Source organism: Bombus huntii, chromosome 15 (assembly GCF_024542735.1).
Source record: "Bombus huntii isolate Logan2020A chromosome 15, iyBomHunt1.1, whole genome shotgun sequence".
In the NCBI taxonomy this organism is placed as follows: domain Eukaryota; kingdom Metazoa; phylum Arthropoda; class Insecta; order Hymenoptera; family Apidae; genus Bombus; species Bombus huntii.
The window spans coordinates 2,271,721-2,287,582 of record NC_066252.1 but is presented as its reverse complement, the minus strand read 5'-3'; the positions used below and the strand labels follow the sequence as shown (position 1 = coordinate 2,287,582).

The 15,862-nt window shown below is 37.9% G+C and overlaps 1 protein-coding gene across 1 annotated transcript in view; it reads right to left on the bottom strand.

Annotated features, from left to right (window-relative positions):
- Nucleotides 1-5,820, bottom strand: part of LOC126873690 (protein slit) — a 629,391-nt gene extending 623,571 nt beyond the window's left edge. Inside the window, exon 1 of the mRNA XM_050634802.1 lies at nt 5,213-5,820. The gene's annotated coding sequence lies outside the window, so the exon portion shown is untranslated. The remainder of the gene's footprint in view (nt 1-5,212) is intronic.
- Between the last annotated feature and the right edge of the window lie 10,042 nt (nt 5,821-15,862).

Sequence of the window (15,862 nt, the reverse complement as noted above, 5' to 3'; positions counted from 1 at the left end):
GTAATTTGTTTATTGGGAATTGAATATTAATCTTCTAGTTATATAATGTGATTAGGGTAATTAACAAAGGGTGCAGTTGATCAGTTTGATTTTCCAGAGGCTTGTATGTAAGTATATACGTAGGTGTATGTATAAAGTAAAAATAAGTCAAATATACACCATTCTATAACATAAAAAGATGTCGTGTATCGAAACGATATTTTTAAATTAATTTGAATAAACATACGAATATTCCAAAATGTCTAATACTTTATCCAATACAATATAATACAACTCCCAACAGAGAGTTATATAATCACATTGTTGTTATACGATGTTCAGTGATGAAGAATTATGGAGATCTGTATATGAAATCTCGGAGATTTCAGATATCACAGCTAAAACCAGAAATTTAAGTACGGCGCCAGTTCCGATTTCTTCAGCCACTTAGCAGGCAACAAAGCGCACGGAAATGGTTGACAAACGAGGCCCACGAATAGCCACGAATTCCTAAGCCGTTATGGATTTATCGCGCGTCGTAATCTCAGAGTACTCGAGAAAATTATGACGAGGCATAACGAGCCCGACGTCATGAGTCACCGCGTTTAATGAACGAGACTAAAAAAATGTCGTCCGAAGGTGAACGTAACGATACGCGACAAAGATACGAATCTGTCCAGCATAATCGGCACAGAAAATCTTTTGCACCTCACAAACCCAAAGAAACCTCATCCTGATTAACCAAGTTTTCGGAGTTTAACCAACTTGAAACTATTCTACTATTACCGCTTTTACATTCACATCTTTCATATAATTATTTTTAATTCAAACGGAAATATCTGCCATTTACATAGGTTCACGTAATTTCTGAAACATTAATTTCTAAAACTTTAATGATAGATAAATAAAATTTAAATTTTTCTAAACAGACAGACTTAAGTGCGATAGAGGTTTTACCAACTATTCCTTGACTTGATAAGAATAACAGTCGATAGATAACGTAATGTCATTTTATGCTTGCTGATTAACTCTTAAACCAACTTTTTTTAAACTACCCTTTTTGAATCTAATAGCACCAGTTTTCATTATATACACTTGAAATCAGATTAGGTCTTCAATTAAATGATTCAAAGTCAAGTAACTCGATTTGCATAAATTCAAATTCAAATAGCTTGACTAATCTCCAAACCATCTCGAAGCTCCGTGGAAACCAGAAAACCTATCAAGATCATCTAGAAGAAACAATTAAAACGATCTCGACGATCGATCGAGAGATTCGCGGTGATCGACGTCGGCCGTTTATCAGATAGATCGGATCAGACTGTGTGCAGTTTACCTAGACCGATAAACGGAGCGTTTTCGTTATCGAGGAACGGATATTCCTGTTAGCCCTAATAGGGTTCGATAAAGGAGATAAGTAAGCGGCTTAACGGACTAGCGGTAAAAATGCGAGCACCGATGCACAGACTGGAACGAACCCTGTTCGACGTTACACTTTTTGTTTGCGACCTCGATTCATGGCAACTTTGCCTTCTTTATGCAATAAAGCTTACCGGGAGAAGCTGTGGTCCTCGAAATAGAGATCGCCACGCCCCACGCGCCACTAAACGACATCCACCTTTTTCTATTCCCATTCGCCGAGGGGGTTTCATTCTTTCAGTCCACGAGAAAACTCTCCTTACGATCGCGAGTAAACACCTAACCAGACGTATATACCACGGAATCTATTGAAACGAGCCAGAGAAAGAGAAAGATTTTCAACGCGGTCGAAAGTACCGGCAGGCTCCCTTTGGTTGGCTCCTTTTTAAAAAGGGACTCGGCCAACCCCTCCGTGTCTCAAGTTCCACCCCCGTCTTTCACGCTGACAAAGTGGATCGATCTCGTCAGTGTCTTCGCTTCTCCCCGGGACACGTTGCTCCATCGGAGGCCTACTTTCCACTCGATTTTTCCAACTTTTCACTCCGTTCTACGCACCTTACCTTCCCTCTATTCCTGCATCACGATTTCTACGTCTCATTGTTTCACCGGAGTTTCAATTTCGTCATCGATTCTCGTCGCAGAATCTACCCCTCTTATGAGAGCATCCGAGCGAACCAATTGCAGTGTCCCCTCTGTTTTCCCGGCCACGGGTTTCGATATCAGAAACTACTCGGTTTCGAGGAGCTCCGAGAGACAAGCCTTGGAAACTTTTAATCGCGAGAGAAGTTATCGTTGTCGACCACCGTGGGCTCTGGCTCACGGCAACTTTTCGGCGTGAAATACACGGGAGCCGCGTTAAGTAACGTATAAATATGATAATTCCGCGGAGGCAACGACTCTCGTAAATCTGACGTTATGCAAATGTTTGAGTTCTCGCCAGCTTCCTTAATTGTCACGAGTTTTTCCGCCAGAATAACGCCGTGCCGCGACGAAGCGACTTTCGAAAGAGAGAAAAGAATACGATGTTGTTTAGAATCTTGTTCTTTTCTTTTGATCTGTTTTAAATTACTTCGTTTCTATTGTTTAATTTCCGTAGTATGGATATGGTATTTTTAAGTTAATTTAAAAACCAGTTTATCGACATGGTGGTTTTTCCTTTTCTCGTCATAAATAAAGTAATGTCTGAAAAGTGTTTCAATATCCCAATATTAAATTGGTCAGCCAAGAAACGAATTACGTACACAGTATGTTGGAAATTTTATACATTTTAACATACCTATATATATTTTATATATTTCTGCATATTTACGTATTAGCATTCGCAGTTTTGTTAGTTTAGTTGCTATAAAAGCACAATATGTATTATTTTTTGTTCACTATATAACACAACTTTGGCGAAATGATTTCATGACTCACTGGAGAAAGATTCGAGACGGCACGTTGCTCAAAATATTAGAATATTCAAGTTATTTGCATCCTGCTAATAAATACAGTACAGAACGTGTCAAGTCCCGCAGGCAAATTTGTAATATTCATGATGTAACGATTAAATGAGCTATATCTCAGAATTATACCAACGAACTGCTATATTCATAGGAGTGGCAGTACTAATCATGATTTTAACACAGAATTTATTCGCGTGATTCAAATAATTTAGTATTTTAATACATTCCGCAATATTTTATGTTCTCCTGGCACAAATGCACGGAATAATGTATCGTGATATGAAAATGTATTGTCAATTAAAAGAACGTATTACAGTCAGAAATCACTTTAAGCCGTTTATGATTTTCCATCAGAGTAGGCTTATATTCGAAAAAGAAATGATCATGTAGTGATTAAATGAGCTATACCTCAGAATTATTCTTACAACCTGCTATACTGATAACAATGACAATCACAATTTTAATACGAGATTTATTTGCTTGCTTCCAATAATTCACTGTTATAACTGCGCGATAATTTTATACCGCGTGTTAACATGAAGGTACAGAATGATACCTTCATAATTCAAAAACTGACTTTTCAATTAAAAATATCCTGATGTAATATGTAATAAGAGAATCATAATTTCTTGTCAGAAACAACTTCGAATAAAAATAACTAACAAGTCGATTTTCAGACAAATATCAATTACACCTTACAGTGAACACGATCACTACGATTACTACATTTAAAATCACCATAGTCTTTTTGTACTATTTAACATTATTAGCGAAATTTCATAAATCACGACGTATAAAAACTAGTTTGTTACGAAAACATGCATGATCCTAGAAATCGACTATTTATCATATTCGACGTAAATTTGTTAGAGTAAAACTTGTCACCAATTCATAAATATTATCGTTTCGTAAATTATTGCGCAACGAAGACCAAGTACTTAGAATTATTACTTCTCTTCCACGAATTACCACAACAGATTAGAAGAAACTGAACACGGACAAAAAAGAACAACAAAAACAAATAGGAACGAAAATACCAGATGCATAGCTTAAAATCGTTTCGAAGAAATTCTACAGGTCATAAGTTATAAAAACAAGCAAAATTCAAGCCAACCGATTATCGTACAAAAAATTGTAGCAACAGATCTCGCGACTAGTTTACAGGTACTATCATTTGGTAAATTATTGTGCGGAGAATACTAGATACGCAGGATTTCTACGAAACACCACACAACAGATTAGAAGAAACCAAAACAGAACTGCAAAACAAAGGGAAAACACATAGAAACGAAAACTATCCGACACTTGTCTCAAAATCGTTCCACAGCAATTTGTTTTTCGAATTATTGATTGCACTTCACCTTCACGCTAGAAAGTTAACATGTTGTAACGACGGGACTACACGAGTGAAATTAAACGTCAACGATATAGGCCAGCACGAAGAAATTGCTCAGCTCACGGTATAATTACAGACGTTGCCGCGCGCACTTAGTTCTATAACCTAATAGCCGGACACGACGATCTCGGCAAAACTTCCAACGCGAGAAAATGCTTCCGTATAATCGATGATACAAATCATTGGAAAGAATCGTCAACTTATATTGTGCACTTATATGATGGAAACGTTTTCGGCAATTTCGCTTTCACGATAAAGGCGCATCATCGTCAAAGGTAAAACGTTTCAAAGCCACTCGATTAATCTGAACATTACACCGCTTTGAGACGAGCGGAGAAACATTCCAGACGTTCACCGTGTCTCTCTTTATCCATCTCTACGTTCGAGACGAAATTCAAATCGCCAGACGCTCTCTAAGAACGGCGTCTATCTAATTTTCGACCGATAAACTTCAACGAAAACAGCAGACACCGTGCACTTCAAACGCCCGCCAAATTTCCGTCTGTCTGACGCTTATCTCATCCACTTCCGTTCACCTTGCTGTCTACAGCTAAGGAATTCGTATAACACGCCAGTGTGAGGAGAGAAAACAAAACTGAACACGAAACAATCAGCGAAATTTCGATCGGTAATCGCGGTAACTCGGAAGCAGTCGGCTAGTCACGTGCCAGACACCACAGCCACGGTATTTCAACGCACCGGCACAACACCGGACCAGTTTTTTTCTTGCTTGTCGGTGGCAGCTGCCCGAACTGTTAAAGGTCTTCGCATTATTTCCTGTTCGACGCACGAACATCGAGAAAAAAAGAATATTGCGACGCGTTCCATGTCGTGCATCGATACACGCAAGAAACCCGCAAAGTACCGCGATACGAGACCCTCAAGACACTTCATTTCGTCCGTAGAAAAATACGATCGCGGTTTAAAATACAAGGAAAGACGTGTAAATAAAAAATGAAATGCAACGACTCACCGGTGGATACCGGATGACACGATGCTTTCTGCCACTCGAATTCCCTCGGAGAAACGTCAAAACGCCAACTTGAGAAATCCACAGAGTCACTGTTTAGACTCGATGACAATCGATCACCACATACGCGATTACGTGTCACTTGTCACAAGTTCGAAATAATTGTATTAATATATCCGACTATTTCAGAGAGTAGGCAATAGCGAAATATGACAGTGAATACTTCCGATTAAGGGCAAAAACTATGTTACGAAATGCTTGGTACGAAATCGTATCGTAGATTCAGTCACCGGGCTGCGTCCGTGCGTACAACCGTTCGGCTCGGAGTCTCGCGCTCAACTGGTCTCCGCTCGTTGGCGCGGATTTCTCATGGGCCAATCGGAGTCGAGACTGCGCGGCGCGCCGCGACTTTGCCTCGTGTGTATCGTACCTTAGGTTTAACCCCCGTCACGGCATTGCTCCTTCCCCCTCCCCCGCCGCGGAAATGCGTGTCGCTGTACTCTCTCACTCCCTCATCCCTGTCGTTCTTTCTTTTTCTTTTTCGTTCCCTTTCTTCGTCACTCTCGCTCTTTTATCGGGAAACTCTATACAAGGGTAGCGATGGCCATTCAATTTTTCCTCTCGCGGAGTTCCTTGAGTCGAACACTTCGACGAACGTAATCGTGCAAAGGTCCCGATCACTTCCGTGTAAGTTTCCGTAAAACGTTATTCTTGTTAGTCGTTCGACCGTCGACTATACTTTCCAACTTGGTCGTTACTCCGAGAATCTCGACAAATCATCATGGTGGAAACTTGATACGTTTCGCCATACGACCTGTCGCCATTACTGCAGTAACAGGATCGTTCGAGCTACTTACAGATAGATTTAAAGGATGACCCGTGGTTGATCTGTATTTTCACGGATGTAAAGTTGTTGCTTCTTAGACGCAGCCTCCAGCGTACATAAACTCTTCGCTGTCGCGTGCTAAGATCCGTGTATATTCCTTGCGATTTGCAACACTTCGACACTTTCGACATTCCTTCGCGCCATTTTTACATAAACTGACATGGTGACAAAAATGTATGTATGTAATGCGCTAAAAGAATGCGCAGTAGTTTGCGAGAACGCCGCCAGGGGGCAGTTTAGGTCTGCCCTTACATTCGCTCTAAGTGTAGTTTATTTTTTATTCTGAATGTAACCTTATTTAAATGTGACTCGTAAGACAGTGCGTGTAAAAAGAAGCTGAAACTAAAGTACGTGTGAAAAAGAAATTGTAACTAAAGAATGCGTGTGAAGAAGAAACCACAACTAGAGTACGTATCAAGGAAAAACTGTAACTATTGCACATCGATACTGTAAGTCGGTTCATCTTCTTTTTAGTGTGCATGTGTCATATCTATATTATTTTATTTATCATATGCAATCGATAAATGAAAATAGTCTTTGAAACATGCATTTTTTTGTCGTTTATGGTTATCATATGCAGATAAGAACAAAATTGCGTAATATGACAATTATGAAACTTAACCTGACTGGAACTTTTATTTGGTACAACGCTTTAAAATTGATTTGAATGGTTATCATAAAGTCCTAACCTTTACGAATGCTTATCAGAATGAAAAAATCCAAACAAATGCATGTAATAAACAAGTTTCTCAAGAAAAATATGAAGGTATTTCGCACCACTTTTATAACTGATATGTTATATGAATTCATTACTCTACAAAGGAACGCGCAATATAGTAGACAGGAGATTTATAGTTTTGCATGCGTAGGGGTGACTCATTTTAATCTATAAATGGATATATATGGGAAAGTACATTGAGAGTTGAACGGTGAATATGTGAGGGTTGAAGGAAGTCGGGGGAGGCATTAGAATATCAAGGAGAAAGTTCGGTGGGAAACGAAACGTAACAGAACTCTATTATCAATACTACTTGTTAGACTATCTTCTTTGACGTCTTCACCTACCGAAATTCCTCTTGAGCATTCCCTTAGATACCCTTTAACTGTCGCATATTCGATTTCTTCGCTTCGACGTAGTTGGCATTTTTTTATGAATTAAAAGGAGTTACAGTTAGTTATACTTATTTAATGTCTAATTCATAAAATTTGTTAAATGAACAAAGTTTTTGCGATGGCGACACAATTTCGAACATACGTTTTTCAATGAAGTAAACTGTAAATTGTAAAAATGACATTTGATTCTGATTTTTGAGCCTTATTTTCCTTATTGATAAATTTGGTTAACAAATTAATGCGTTGTTATATCCGAAGAAAGGTTAGGAAATTTTTACGAAGTATCTATATATTATGCATAGAAGTGGAGAAGGATAAAATATTTACATTGTTAACCTGGACCTTTTTGCACAATAATTTACCAATTAATAATATCAGTAAATTAACAAGTTACAAATTGCAAATTATAGACTTTTCCTTCATAATTAAACTATGATGTTTGTGCAAATTCATATGTATTTTTATACATACAACTACAGAAATGGAATGTAAATAGTGTTGTTTAGTTTCACGATTTAAATATTGATAATGAGTACTGTATGTATTTTTGTAATCTTACGACGAATAGAATAATCAAATGATCTGTGGTTTGAGAAATTTGTTTATAAAAATTTATTTGTTACTATCATACAAAAAAATTTATCAGTGCTGGTAATTTATGACCTATGACTTATAAAATTTCATTGAACTTATTGAAAAATAATAATATTAGTTTAATAGTGCTAGAGAAATTTGTTGATGTTTCGTACAAATTGAATGTTTTTCGCTGCTTGTATTTTCGCGTTTCATATTTTGTTATAAATCTGTTGTCTCATTTGCAACATACGTATTTTATAACGTAAAATAATAAATAAAGTAAAATTTGTTAGACTTTTCAAATAACTGTAAGGAATAACTGTATCAAATATTTATAACCGGCAGAGTATATACGTATATAGAAAAAGCAGCAAATTGAATTTTTCAAAATCTGACATCATGAAATGTATCAATATTAACATCGTCAGATTTTCAGCTTTTATTTAACCAATATCGTGGCAATACATTATAAATCTACTTCAACGATACCTCGTACATCACAAATAATAATTACACGGCTCAAAAATCGTCATTTTACCGTGTATTTATCATCCTTATTCTCATTTCGGTAATTACAAAAACCGCGGTGCTCCTCAATACACCTGTATACGGTACTTGATGTATTTTCCTCGATAAATATTACTTAAAAAACGCTGGTGTGTTTATTCGAAATACACGAGGGGCAAAATATTTGCAAATATTGTCAGTTTACCGCCCGGAGTAAAATGCATACAATATAAACAGTCATAAAATGCAAGCGTCGATAAATATTCGCTTATTCGATAACGAAAAACACGCGGCCTCATAATATAACACCATGCGTATCTACGTCCATGCCACCTTAAATCTCCGCGGGATCTCTTTGCAGTGAACCAACCCATGTAACGTTACGTAACTTTTACGCAACTTCCTTTGCAGACGTAACAGGATACGAAAGACGACGACGACCGAAAAACATGAGCGTCGAAAGAAAGTTCCCTTCATATCGACTTCGTGTTCGTTTATTACGACCTATAGTCGCATGTACTTACGATCTTCCGCGTCCATCACCCCTCTGCCAGTATCTCGCCGTCTCTGTTCTTTATTTTCGCTCCCTCCGTCTTTCCCTAGTAATTCCACAGGGGGTTTCACATAATGCTTTTTTTCAGGCCGCCCTCTTGGTATACATCGGGACACAAGGTCCTAGTATCTGTAGTTCGGTCGCCCCGAGTGACGCGAATTTTTCCCCGAAACGACTTTCCATTCGTGCACAACACGGAATCCAGTCGGTACCCCCGGAGGCGCGCTCCCGTGAATTATCCGAGTGCCTTCGGTAATTCCGCTGGGAATCGTTTTGCATAATGTTAAGAAAATACTCGTAAAAGGCCATGCTGAATGCGGCCCGGCTAGGTCGTTGTTACCCGCCGATATTGCTACGCGTTATGACACCGACAGCGATCATCGTGACCGACAAAAATTTCCCTCGATTTTAACATGCGTCCGTTCACTCGCTGTTAAATCGAACACGTCCAAATTATGCCTATTAAGATATTATCATATGGACTAATTCCTGTTGATACTATTTTGGTTTTAGTAATTGTGGTATTTTTGATATAATCTTACTTCGATTTAAATTCAATGTCGATCCGTAGGTAAACACGCCAATAACGAAAATATTCTATAAACAGGAAATTTTTATTAAAATGGAATGCTACGTTTTATTACAAAGTTAGTTCTTTTTATGATCAGGCGGCTACGAGATGTTTTATTATTGCGTTATCGTTTATGTTATACACAGTTACACATTTTTTACTTAAACAAAAATAGGTTTTAATAAAGTGTAGACAAACTTTCGCGAGTACCGGTAAATAAAGAAGACATGTATAAAAAAACATTTCATTTTAGATATTTTCTATATTTTTACATATTATATACATTCTGTGCATTCTCATAAATGCATAAACTTTCACGGTACAATATTACATATGTTTCTCATAGCGTAGAACTACGTTTGGTTGAATGAATGGAATTTTAACTACTTATTGCTGAATTAACCGAACTTTCGTTGAATAAATTCACATATTTCAAATCCACATGGTGAACTCCCATTCTATGAACAATTTAACCCGCAAATTGAATTCAAAGCTGACTCTTTTCGATCATTAGATTTAAGGGGACTGTTAGGCCGGAAATTAAAAGATTATAAGTGCGTTTTATAGCCCATATATCCTCTACTAAAACTACAAAATCATAGGTGACGGTATTAATTTCCGGTGCAACAGTTTCGAGCGTTTCCTCGTAAGTATCATACCGTTCGACGGAATTTGAGTTTACTTGAGCACGAAACGACGGCGTTAAACCGAATTCCCAACGTAAAACGTTTATTAGAATAAAGAAGCTACTTCTCGGTCCATTACTACGATTTAATTGTGCCGATGGTGAGGATTCCAACGGAGGAATCAGCTTGTGGGGAATGGGCCGTTGGTGTCTTGTGTAAATAGAGCAGTGTCGCAGAGAGAACGTTTCAAGGGAGGAAGTCGCCCTTGAAATTTCGCCACGCTCCAACTTGGCGGTTGGTGGTTTGTCGATAGTCGTAGCATTAAGGCCTCGTTAAATACGGACACGCTTCCTCGTAAAAGTATATTTCAAATTCGCCGCGTAGCCAGGATTACGTCGAGTTTGCTGGCAGCGCTTGGCTGGACAACAACGGCAATTCAGTTTTGCATAGGAACGAGCTTCCAGAAACAGACTTTCTTCTCGCATTTAAACACGGCAGAAAAGTCTTGCAATTCCCGATGAGAACTTTCTGCGGTTGTTCCTGTTTGACTTTTCCTTCAAAGGGTTTAAACAGGGCAGCTTCTCTCTCTCTCCCTCTCTCTCTCTCTCTCTCTCTCTCTCTCTTTCTCGTTCTCTTTCTCTTCATCCCTCGTTAATGTTAAGCGCCGACCATAGTCCGCGCCCGTCACCCGCTTTGATCACGATTCGTACTCGTATGCAATTAAAAGCGCGTCATAGACTCGCGTCAGCGTTAACTACGTTTCAGTGGCGAATTCGCATTTGGCCAAATTATCAAATGAATGGATGCCCGCTTCGATTACCACGCGCATCAGGCAAGAGTTTAATAATTCAGCCAGCAATGTAAAATGAATTACAAGGTTACTTTTGAGTCACAGTATCATCGTGTAATGTAAAATCTCATCTCATAATTACTTTAAACATTCTCGTGGCACTAAAAGGGGATGAGTGTTGTACAATATTACTATATTACGATGACAACACTATCAAGGTCATGATATTGACATTCTACATTACTCCAAGACTATGAAAATTATTAAGGTCATGATATCGAAGTTTAAAGTCATGACATTGGTATCTAATGTCACATATCGATCGTTTAAAGCTCACACGAGCTTTATGAAAAGGTCATAACGTTTGGTTATGGTATAATGCGATTTGCAGCTGATAAAAGGTCATCGAGGTAGTATCACTGGGGAAAGATTTGCAAATCACAGGAAATCGTCAAATTTATATTATCGTCGATTATATTGATTTGATATTATATTGATTACTTTCAACGGATGATCATCAAAATTGTGTCGTTAAATCTTATAAGATCATTTGATGTTTTTTAAAAAATATACTTAAAGATTTTATATCGTCTTCTGGAGAGTCAAGAGATTGTGCGTTTTTCTCTACTCGCAATATACACTTTTTGCAATACGTAACGGATTGCACACTCGCACCGGATTCGTAATTGACAGAATCGGCATCAACTTTTTGTTTCAACAGGTCGTAAAGTAGCTCGAGATGATATTCAGCGCTCGCGGCGCAATTTTGAAACACACTCGAACTCGGTTTGTTTCCGGCAAGTGGGATTTAAGTGAGTTCTTAACGAGCTCCTCGTTACAGTTATCTGCCGCTCGAAAGCGACTAATACCTCCGCCGTGGCCGCCACTTTAACCGTGATAAAACTTCGCGACCGACCCACCCCATCCGCCAGATCGCCGAAACACTGACTCTCGGATTAGATTCAGACTTGGACGCCCTTTAATGCATTCAGCGCGGAGGAGGAATTGTTCCTCCGCGAACCAACTCCCTAAACGAGTTACGATTAACTTGTTTTTCCAACACAACCACCGCGACACCTTCTGTACAGTCGCTCCTTATCGGAGCGCACCTTGCTTCTTGTGTTCCGCGGTTACCCGCCTCGAGTACCCCTTTATAGCGAAGAAGAGGCGACACCGGAAGTCGTTGTTCATTCGCCGACCACCAGACTGGGAATCTCGTTCTGGAACGGCAGCAGCGGATCAGAAACTAGTTTCCCTTCACCTGCGTTTCTCTGTTCTTCGAATGACTTACGTGGGGCGGAAAGAATCGATCTTCTTGCTCAACTTTGAGAGAGAAAGAGATCCATTTTTCGCTTCTTTTGTGTTTAAAATGATTAAGGTATTCGCATGAAAATATATGGTGATTAAGAAGTAGGAATTCTAATTGACAGAAGAGTAGACAATTTTCTTGGTTCGATATACTCAGGTAGCTGCTATTTATATTCTGACTAAACAAATAATAAAATTTCCGCTGTTATACTGAAATAGATAAAAAAGTTCGTCAGTCGATTCATTGATCTACGCAGTTGTCAGAATATTTCTTGTATAAAATTAAATTGTTTCTATATTGATGTATTTCTAGCCGTTCGTGTTATTCTATATATGAACACATCTCATATTGCGTGAAACGATATTTCAAAGTTCACCGGAATTTAACACCAGAAATCACCTGGGATACTAAACATTTTAAGCCTTCAACTTTAATTCTAGCAAATAGCAAGTACCATTAGAGCAATAGAAAATTCCACTCGCGAATTTCTTCCGGCGGGATCGTTCTGAAAGCGTACGTTTCGCATCGCCCAAGGCCCAAAACCGTATCGTTCCGCAATAAGCTTTTAGAAGGCGCGGGCCGTGTCGTAAAATTTCGAAGCGCGCTCCGTTTCTTCGCATACCGGTTTTAACGATACGTACTATTAATTTTAAGAGGAACGTCAACTATGCTTTAACGACGCTTACGCCGCGTTTGCCACGAGAGAGGCCACTTTTCTGGGACTCGAATTTAACGATCGTACTTTATCAACCCGGTACCGGCTACGGTTGGAACTATGCTCGCCGCGGCATTCACTAAATAATCGATGATTCTCCGTTTACTCTCGTGTACGCATTCATATTTCTCCGATCATGCGATAGAAACGAGTCTTCGAACAAAACTCGCAATTTCTGTCGCTTTTTAAATGGCATCGTGACATCGACTCTACTTGCAATATTTTTTAATGAAAAGAGTGATAATACTATGTGGCATTATTTATTTAAAACATATAGTAAAATGTATTATCCAAATAATTTTCAGCTGATAAATTATTTAGATCTTTTAATTTATTTTAAATATTTCCTGAGGTTTTGTCGAAGTTTCTTTTGAGAAGAGCATTCTCTGGCGTAACTCTATAATTATGTAAGGCAAAACAATCTCAAGTCTTATTAAACTCAATAGAAACACTAGTTGACTAAAAAAACTTACTAGGTCACTTCGTTTAAAGAAAATAACAACCTTCTGCATGTTTCTAGCGATCATTCTATAACATCTTTTTCACGTATATGAAATAATTAATTCTCCTATATTATTGTATATATCTTAAAAAATAAATTTTAGTCAATAATTTTGCAATGATTTCGAATTTTCTAGCGGTTATAACACCTTATCTGATATCTTTGGAAAAATCGTGGAATGAATTGTGGCGTATGTTGTTTTCCTTTTTTATTTGGAACAAGTAAACAAGCTATTATTAAATAACAGATGAGAATTTTCAACTGCATGTGCCTATATGAATTTGTGAAAACGCCCTTTTATTCTCACGAATAAAAGTGGATCGAAACATTAGTATAATCACATAATCGAGTGAAGCAACAAAGAGAAAGCCATTTCTTCAACATCTTTCGCTGGCCTATGTATTTTTCCCTCTGTTCAGGAACGAAAAAGTTTGCGTTCCGTTTGGTTCAAAGCGGCAGACGTCACAGGGACGATTTAATTTCGCGTGGTGCTCGTGGTAACAGAAGTTCGCGCCGTTATGGTAAAGGCGTGGTATTTTGTACGTACGATCAAAGGACTTTCTTGCTATTTACTTGCGGTGGCGGAGATAATGCAACTCACCGTTCCCTGTTCCCATTTTATGCGCATTAATGTGCTTCTTTGTGTGCCAATTATCACGCTTTCTGAGGATCAAACGGTAGGGGCTGTGTACAACTCGAGATATCATAATCATTCAGCATCGTTCCGACGATGTACTCCCACGAACGATTAATATTAGTTGTATGTAAAAGAAATGCACGTTACATTTACGTCCGTAGTGTTAAACTATGAAGGAAGGGAGAGATGATTGTACAGAAGAGGGAATTTACAAATGAATAAAAGAAAGAGAAGGGAAGAAATGAAATAAACAAGGGAAAGAAGCGAATAGAAAAGAAGAAGGGAAAGGAAAAGTGGAACGGAAAGAAAGAAAATAAAGAGGAGGCAGGAAGAGGAGCAAATGAAGAAAGTAAAGAAAAAGGATAGCAAACAAAAGGAAGTGAAGGTATGGAATGGGAAGGGAAGCCATTAGAAATAGTATCTTGTACATTTGCTCCTGCTGATTCCACCCCATTACTCGATTCTACATCCTAGGTATTTTGCCAAAAGTCAATCAAGACTTCATAGTTTGAACTTACTCTGCAATCTTTACCTTCTAACACTTTTAGAGCTGAATTTTTTTGAGACTGGCTAAAAAAATTCTTTTTTATTAGTTTAATTATTAATGGTAAAAACACATCTGTTCTAATGTTTTCGTAATGAAGACATAATATTTTACAATTCTAGTAACATTTTAATACCAGTTATATTGGAAACAATTACATTTATCGTTTTGTTAATTGATAATTTGTTGAAGCGTATTATCGCACGTACGCATCATCGAGAATGAACAAGTTGAACTTTTAGTAGGTTTAACTGATAAAGGCAATTATATCTAGTAACTGTTACAAGCATTAATTAATATTTTATCTAATCAGAACAATTACGTCTAACAATTGTTATGAATGATATTGATCTATTCTACTTTATTTCATACCACACCTATCAATTCCTAAATGTTAATGGAAGTTATCAAAATTGAAGTTAATACTTTTTGGAAGTAATTAATATTAAGCGGTTGAAAATACAGGTCTCTTGAACCTTTGCGGAAAGAAAGAGCTCCAGTAGTTGAAGTTCAAATTGCTTTAAATATTTCGAGATTTTGAGCTAATTCCTTGGAGCTTAAACGATTCTCTTTGACAAAAAGGTATTACTTGAAACGCTTTAAGGCAAGAATGAGATTCGGCTTCGTTACACGAAGATAACGGAGACTGGTCGGACCGCAAAGGTCGAGTTACTTTCACGTCGAAGCACTCTGCTACTCCGTGCTTTCATTTACGACCCGTTCCATTGATCGTACGCAACGGCGCGGCGTACGTAATCAAATCTTCGTGTCGTAACATCATGTATGTACGACGGAGCAACGTTTCCATTTATTAGCAAAACTAACGAAATCCGAAACGGTATTTCCTCCGAAAAGTATCAAAATATTGACGCGCTTAAAATACCCGTCTTTTGAGATTTTTACACTTTTAAACACTTTCCTCGATTGAACTTTCATTAGGACATAGTTCTGCAATACAAAACTTTATCCTTAAAATGTTTTCTAGAGACAGAAGATTATTACTTTAATATAAGAATTTAGTTCTCCCGTAAAATTGTTGTCGTTATTTCTGTTCCTCAATACTTCATTTTATAACGTGAAAAATATGTTTTGTATTTCGAAAGAATTTTTTTGAAAGGGTGCGCAATTCACGTAGCATTCCACCAAATATACAATTTCCACTACCAAAGTTTCCACAATGGGAGCTATTTCGTGAAAATAATCTCAGAACTGTCACTTTTGACAATTTTCATCCTTTTTTGTTTTTGGATACTCTACTACAATAAAGAACAAGCTCTCAGCGGCCAAAACGTTTAAAGTACTCCAAACTGGCTATAGATATCAA